The following is a 7,846-nucleotide window of genomic DNA, read 5'->3' as shown; positions in this document are numbered from 1 at the left end:
AAAATCCCACTGTCAAAATAAATTACTTCTAAAATCGTTTTTTTTACTTTTTTTTTTCAGAAACCCTAATCGTTTCCTTTCTCTTCTTCTTTGCGCTCCTGCACCTCTCCTTCTTTCCTTCTTTGCTATCGCCTGAACCTCTCTTTTCTCGTTCTTGTAATCACTTCTTTTTCCTTAATATTTGATCTCTGTCATTGCATATTATTGTAGAGTATTTGTTTATTGTTTTTGTGCCCAAACTTCTATCCCACATCTCCATTCAGCATCTTTGAGAGATAAATTGTTGTGTTTAATCCTTTTAATTGTATGAAATTATTGAATGAATGAATATTTGTTTGAACATGCAAAGAGGGAAGGGTTTGAAATTCGTCAAGACCTTCAACGAATTTCAAAATCTGTTAAAAATCTCAACGGATTTTGAAATCAGTTAAAGACTTTAACGAATTTCGAAATTCATTTTTGTTTTCAGTGAATTTCAAAATTCGTCAATTCTTTTAACAGATTTCAAAATCTATTAAAGTTTGTAATTTGAACATCATGCACTTATTCAGACTCATCCCACGTGAGTATCTCCTTTTGCTTCCTCCACGAGACTACCGCAGATCTAGGACCACAAGTTCTCTCCACCCTCAACGACGACAAAAGACTTCCTCTACACTCATTATGCACCATAAACACAATGAATTATGGACCACAAACACAACCGTACTAAAAAAGAAGAAGCATTGAACAAGAAAGAGTGAGCAATAAATAATGACCGAAAGAGTCTAAGGAGGTGCACTTATACGAAGAAACCAATTTTATTTAACTTTTCTTTTAAATTAATCGGAGGTATATAGAGAAAGTAGAGATGTAGGGAAAAATTAATAGAAATAAAAGGAAAAACACCCTAATTTCTTACGAATTTGTGTTTACAATCAATTATGAGTATCTCTTCTACACTCACATTTTATAAAGTTCCACCTCCATAAAACCTTTAATTCCCAAACTACCTCTCATCAAAATATAAATAAAATGTTTTATATATTTTATTTTTCATATTAAATAAAAAAAATTATATTTTATTTTTCATATTAAATGTTTTGGAAGAAATCTAGATATTCTTTTATAGAAATCCTCAATCCAAAATATATTTGTTTATATTAAAGATTGAAGGTTTTAGAAGGTATTTATAATTCTAAAATAAAATAAAAAATCAAATTGAATGTTGTGTACGATATAGCTTCGTCAATTAGTGGTGGTACGAATGAGAAGAGGAGATGCAGGTGCCGCTCAAAGGTGAGGAAGAAATAATGTTATTGGATGAATGAATGCAAATCTTTACAAGATTTTTGGGTGACTCTAAGAGGAACAAGGTTGAAACTTTGCAAAAGTTAATGGATATGAAGGTTAAGTTTTTTTTTTGTTATCTTTGATATTTTTGAAGAACTTTCTAAATGGTTTTGTTTTCGATGTCCAAGGAATAAAATGACATATGTCTACTGAATTGTGATGATATTTGGATTTTGGTCAAAATTATTGCTAGGAGGAGAAAAAAAGAGAGAAGGTATCTTGGAAAAAAAAAATAGTTAGTGTATGGTATATAGTATAGACAGAACGGTTAACACTCAAGACCGTTCGGTCCATCGCTACATCAACAATGTTAGGTCATAACTAGATCAGCGTTTAAGTTATTATTGGGCCAATAGTCCAGTAGACGATAAAATAATCAAAGATATCTGATTAAAGATATTGATAAGCCGTTTATGAGTAACTAACCGAATCTAAAGGTAAGTTTGTTTTTATTTTATTGGATCTATGCTAGTTTAGGATCCATGAGATGACTTATAAATATAAGGTTAAGGCCAAAATCCTGGTACGTCTGACTAAATCCAAAATACTCAATTGTGTTAAACAATTAACTAAACCGCTCCTAACTTGAGTATCAAAGTGCCTTTTGCAGGTACCTCCCCCTGATCAAGAATACAAGTGAGCGGAGCAGGACACTCAAGCATTGGAAACTAGGAAAGTCACATAAAAAAGGTATGTCTCTCAATCCTACACATTATATGCAGAAAAATTTTGGTGCCCACCGTGGGGCCGAGCGACATCCCGTTGAAACCGTAAGGAACCAAACAAGGACGCAGTCTCAGCATCATCATGTGGACCAGGCCCCTACATATTGATCTTGATTGAAGAAACTCTCACCATCAACGTTAGATAGCTTCTACGGCTTTACAGGTCCAATGACGTACTCACCACCTAGCCAAATTTGGCATCAAGTGCTCAACCATTCAACTATTAGGCCATTCGAACTCACAACTATTTAGCCCTTCAACCTCAACTGCTCGGCCTTCAATGGCCTTAGGTACTTAGCCAAATTTGACATCAGGTGTTCAACTACTTGGCTTTCCATGGCCTCAGGTACTTAGCCAAATTTGGCATCAGGTGTTCAACTATTCGGTCATTCGGCCTGACAAGTATTCGACCCTTCTACCTCAACTATTTGGCCATTTGGCCTCAACTATTAGGTTAATCGGCCTCACAAGTACTAGATCCTTCGGCCTTAACTATTAGGTCATTCGGCCTCACAAGTATTCAGTCATTTGACCTCACAAGTATTTTGCCATTCGGCCTCACAGGTATCACACGCATCACAGGTATTCGGCCCTTTGGCCTCAACTACTCAGCCTTCCATAGCCTCAGATACTTTAGCCAAATTTGACATTAAGTCTTCAACCATTCAACTGTTCGGTCATTCGGCTTCATAGTGCAGATGACAAGCGGATCAAAACAAAGGCACTTGGGACAGTTGTCATCTTACAAATACGAAAACCTTTGGCGAGATGAACCTTCAACATCTTCAACACAACACCAGAAAACTTCATGAAGAAGTACATTTCAGAGAGACTAGAGTTTTCTCAAATCATTTTGTGATGGTGTTCCTATCAAACATAGTTGTCTCAACATTTGATACAACTGTTTCAACATGGACAGGAATGTAACCCACAATATTTTTTCTTCAGCTTCTTGCAAAGGCAATAAATGTCATACCAATAAGGGTTCATGTACAATGGATATTATAAAATCAATTTCTCTGAACTCAAAGTCATAGTTTTCAATATGTGTGAGTATAGATCATTGCGATCGCAACAATTATCTCTCCTTCTGAATGTAGAGATCATTGAGCTAATTCAAACCTGTTTTATTCATCAACAGGTATTACTATCACCTTTGAACCTAACGGGTTAGTAGTGTCACTGGCTCATAACTCACAATAGAAGAAATCTTCAACATCTTCTGCTATTCTTTTAAACAGGATGGAAAATAGTAAAGCACCTACAAGCTCATCCGTAACACATCCTGATATGGATTTCAACTTTGGTCTCCAAACATTCGACCGAACACTAAGCGGTCTTACTTGCTTGGTCATCCAGCCTTATAGCATAAGCTATTTTGATATTAGACTTGTAAATGCATTTTTTTCTCACCATTCAGGATCAAATTTTTATTATTTCTTTAGTGCAGATAGCAGGATCTTGCACACAAATCACTTGGCCAATCAGGAGCTTACCGTTTAGGCCATGTCACAAAACCCAAGGAATGCTCTCCAAGAACCCTTGGTCCTAAATCGAGCAGTGAGGAACGTTCTCTGTGAACTTTCACTCTCGTCCAAAAAATCCAGGGAACGCTCTCCGAGAACCCTTGGTCCTAAACCGAGCGGTCAGGAACATTTTCCGTGAACTCTCATTCTCGTCCACAAAACCCAGGGAACGTTCTCTGAGAACCCTTGGTCCTAAACTGAGCGGTGAGGAACGTTCTCCATGAACTCTCACTCTCGTCCACAAAACCCAGGGAACGTTCTCCGAGAACCCCTGGTCTTAAACCAAGTGGTGAGGAACATATCGTGAACTCTCACTCTCGTCCAAAAAATCCAGGGAACGCTCTCCGAGAACCCTTGGTCCTAAACCGAGCGGTGAGGAACATTCTCCATGAACTCTCACTCTCATCCGTAAAACTCAAGGAATGCTCTCCGAGAACCCCTAGTGCTAAACCGAGCGATGAGGAACGTTCTCCGTGAACTCTCACTCTCCTCCGCAAAACCCAGGGGACGCTCTCTGAGAACCCTTGGTCCTAAACTGAGCGGGGAGGAACGTTCTCCGTGAACTCTCACTCTCGTCCACAAAACCCAGGGAACGCTCTCAGAGAACCCCTGGTCCTAAACCGAGCGGTGAGGAACGTTCTCCGTGAACTTTCACTCTCGTCCACAAAACCCAAGGAACGCTCTTCGAGAACTCCTGGTCCAAACCGAAGTGATAAAAGTTCTCAGTAAACTCTCGTTCTCGTCCAAGAAACCTAAGGATCATTTTTAATGAATTCTTAGTCTAAAACCAACCGGTGAGGAACCTTCTTAGTGATTGTGCCTATTAATGTTATTATGGCCACCTTCTTATCTATTTTGCAGTTCACAAGACAGTAAAGCACCTATAGCTCACCAGAGACACCTCTTAATATTGATGTCTCATTTTGGGCTTCAAATGTCCAATCAAATAACAAGTGGTTTCGCTTGATTGGTCGTCCGACTTTATAGTGCCTCTGCTCAACATGGTAAAAAGTTCTAAAAAGAACTCCCACTAGTCGCCACTCGGCCTAGAATACGCTGTTTGGACTAGAGAAGAGCAACGACTTAAAACACATTGAAAATAAGCTGCCCAATACAACGAGAACGACCTCTTTCAAGCTCATATAAGTCCTATAGTTAACCTTGGCTAAAGCCGAACGGTTAACTCGGACTTGGGAGACATATGTATGGTATATAGTATAAACCGAAAGGTTAACACTCAGGATCATTCGGTCCATCCGCTACATCAACAATGTTGGACCATAACTGGACCAACGTTTAAGTTATTATTGGACCAATAGTCCAGCAGACAATAAAATAATCAAAAATATCTGATTAAAGATATAGATAAGCCGTTTATGAGTAACTAACCGAATCTAAGGGTAAGTTTGTTTTTATTTTATTAGATCAGTGCTAGTTTAGAATGCATGAGATGACTTATAAATATAAGGTGAAGGTCAAAAGCGAGATACGTTCGACTATATCCAAAATACTCAATTGTGTTAAATAATTCACTAAATCGCTTTTAACTTGAGCGTCGGAGTGCCTTTTGTAGATACCTCTCCCTTGGTCAAGAATACAAACTAGCGAAACAGACGACTCAAACATTGAAAAACAAGAAAGTAACGTCAGAAAAATACATCTCTCAGCTTTACACATTGTATGAAGAAACAGTTAGGAGTTTTTTTATTACATAATTAATTTTCATTTCATATTAACAAGTTTTTTTTAATGCGAGTAAGAATATATTTTGCCAATGAAAGTTTGAATATTTAATCAGCATAAAAAAAAGGTATTTTTCTGGTTGAAATTGTCGGTCTATCTAGTTGTCCACATAGTTAAGAGTTATTTCTCATATAATGTCACAAGTTATTTTTTTAGTGATATGAACCAAGTTTTTCTAAAATGAGTCTTTTTTAAAGTTATTTTTTGATGGATATATGAAAACAATATTTTTCAATCATAGTCACCAAATTTATTTTACGTCAAAATTGGTCACAATTTATTATGCTTTATAATTTCTTTGAGCGAATCTTAACTAAGATTGTTTTGTGCTAATATTAATGGAAGTAATTTTTTAACCAACACTAATAGAAAAGTTGTTAAAAAGATACAGTTGACCAAGGACATAAGAGAAATGACCTTGATGATTTTTAACTGAAATAAGTAGTAAAATATAATCTTATTTAATATGAATAAGAAACAATTTTGACTAACAATAATTAAAAATATCAAAAACTAATATTTTAAAATTATTAAATAACTTTAATATTAAAAAAATTATATAGTGATAATTGAAATATTTTATTTAAAAAATTAAAATTACTCTACTCAAACATAATATTTAAAAAATTATTGTAAAAGTAATTTAAATCCAATATATTTGAATTTCCTTAAAACAATAAAATTCCATATATTGAAGAGAAAAAAAAAACAGCTAAAACAAACATTTCGTTTAGGTGTATTGAAAATAAGGATTACTCCAAAAAGAGAACGATTACAATATTTTATTCAAAATCACGTTTAGGTGTATAGAAGCTAGAAAGAGAAAAAAAAGTGATAATATGTTTAGGTGTATAGAAGCTAGAACGATTACAATATTTTATTCAAAATCACATTTCTAAATTTACTTTCTCAAATAAGAGTAACAAAACATCTATACTAATATATTTCTTTAACATTTTTCCAACTTCCAATTATCGAAAAATATATTGATATTATAGCAATAAGAAGTAGTAACTAGGTCAGGTCTAATTGGGCTTCAAGCCCAAACTGAACTGTATAAAACAAAATAAAAAAGGGCGGACAAATGACGGCAGAAGAAGAAGAAAGATGGGCCGCGTGAGAACAAAGACAGTGAAGAAATCGTCACGACAAGTGATCGAGCGTTAGTATTCGAGGATGACGCTGGACTTTCACACGAACAAGAAGCTTCTAGAAGAAGTGGCGATCATCCCCTCAAAGAGACTCCGGAACAAGATCGCAGGCTTCTCCACTCATCTCATGAAGCGCATTCAGAAGGGCCCTGTTCGCGGCATCTCGCTCAAGCTGCAGGAGGAGGAGCGCGAGCGACGCATGGACTTCGTCCCCGACGTCTCCGCCATCAACACCGATCACATCGAGGTCGACAAGGAAACCCTCGAAATGCTTCACTCCCTCGGAATCAGCGACATCCCCGGCATTACCAAGGTCGATCCTGTCGCTGTTCAACCCAGCTTCCTCTTCACCAGGAGGTACTGATTCATCTGTCAGACCTTTTTTTCTCCCTCTATTTTCGCTTTTCATCTTCAATTTTGTTTAATGTTTTACCGTCTTGAATTTTACTATTTTTCTACGTAATCAATTTTTATTTAGCGTAAAAAAAAACTGCTGATCATCGGAATATTTATGTTTTACGAACGCTATGAACCCTAATTATTTTTCTTTTTCATCCCATATGCAAACCGTGGATTGACAATCCATTCAAACGTACGCTTTGATAAATTTCAATTGAATTTGGCGTCACACATTTTAGATTCTTTTACTATAGGTAAAACCAAACATTTAAAAAGTAACTCTCAATCTCTGCAAAGGAGTTTCTTTTTCATGTTTAGATCAATGATTAATATTAAGTATGCTTCATGTACAAATAAATTAATACATGAAACGGAAGTAGAGGTATGAGAAAATTTTCCTCCATAGACCCATTTTTGATGAAAAGAAATCTGCAAATGAATTTGGCTCTAACCTTATTTACAGAGGGAAGTTTTACCCTGCACCTCCAAGAGTTTTATCTTGCATCTCCAATTTTCAGAATTACCCATTAATGAAGTTAGTAAGAAGTAAATAATTTTTATCAAACTGCTATCTCTTTGTACCCTTTTATTTTCTCCTTTCTTATGGTTCTTGAAAAAGATTTGAGCAAAATTTTTCGTTGAGAAGTATGGTGGAGGTGCTTCAATGTTGGTGGTTGTCATTGAAGTTGAAAGAGTGACATTACAAAACTTTCATGTTTTAATTGAATTTTAAAATTTGACGAAGATTCAATTAGATATTGAACTCCTACGAGATATCAAAATTTAATTTGTTTTTCATTGGATATCAAAATCCGTTTTGTTTTTTTTTTATCGGATATCAAAATCCGTTTTGTTTTTTATTAGATATCAAAATCTTATTTGTTTTTTCTTTTATCTGATATCAAAATTTGATTTGTTTTTTTATCAAAATCTGATTTGTTTTTTATCGGATATCAAAATCTGATTTGTT

At 35.5% G+C, this 7,846-nt stretch overlaps 1 pseudogene; it reads left to right on the top strand.

Moving 5' to 3' along the window:
• The first annotated feature begins 6,418 nt into the window (after positions 1-6,418).
• LOC128197687 (40S ribosomal protein S17-4-like) lies at positions 6,419-6,841 on the top strand (annotated as a pseudogene).
• Positions 6,842-7,846: the final 1,005 nt, after the last annotated feature.

The sequence above is a fragment of the Vigna angularis genome, chromosome 1, assembly GCF_016808095.1.
Source record: "Vigna angularis cultivar LongXiaoDou No.4 chromosome 1, ASM1680809v1, whole genome shotgun sequence".
NCBI lineage: Eukaryota > Viridiplantae > Streptophyta > Magnoliopsida > Fabales > Fabaceae > Vigna > Vigna angularis.
This window is presented reverse-complemented; position numbering and strand designations above follow the sequence as displayed.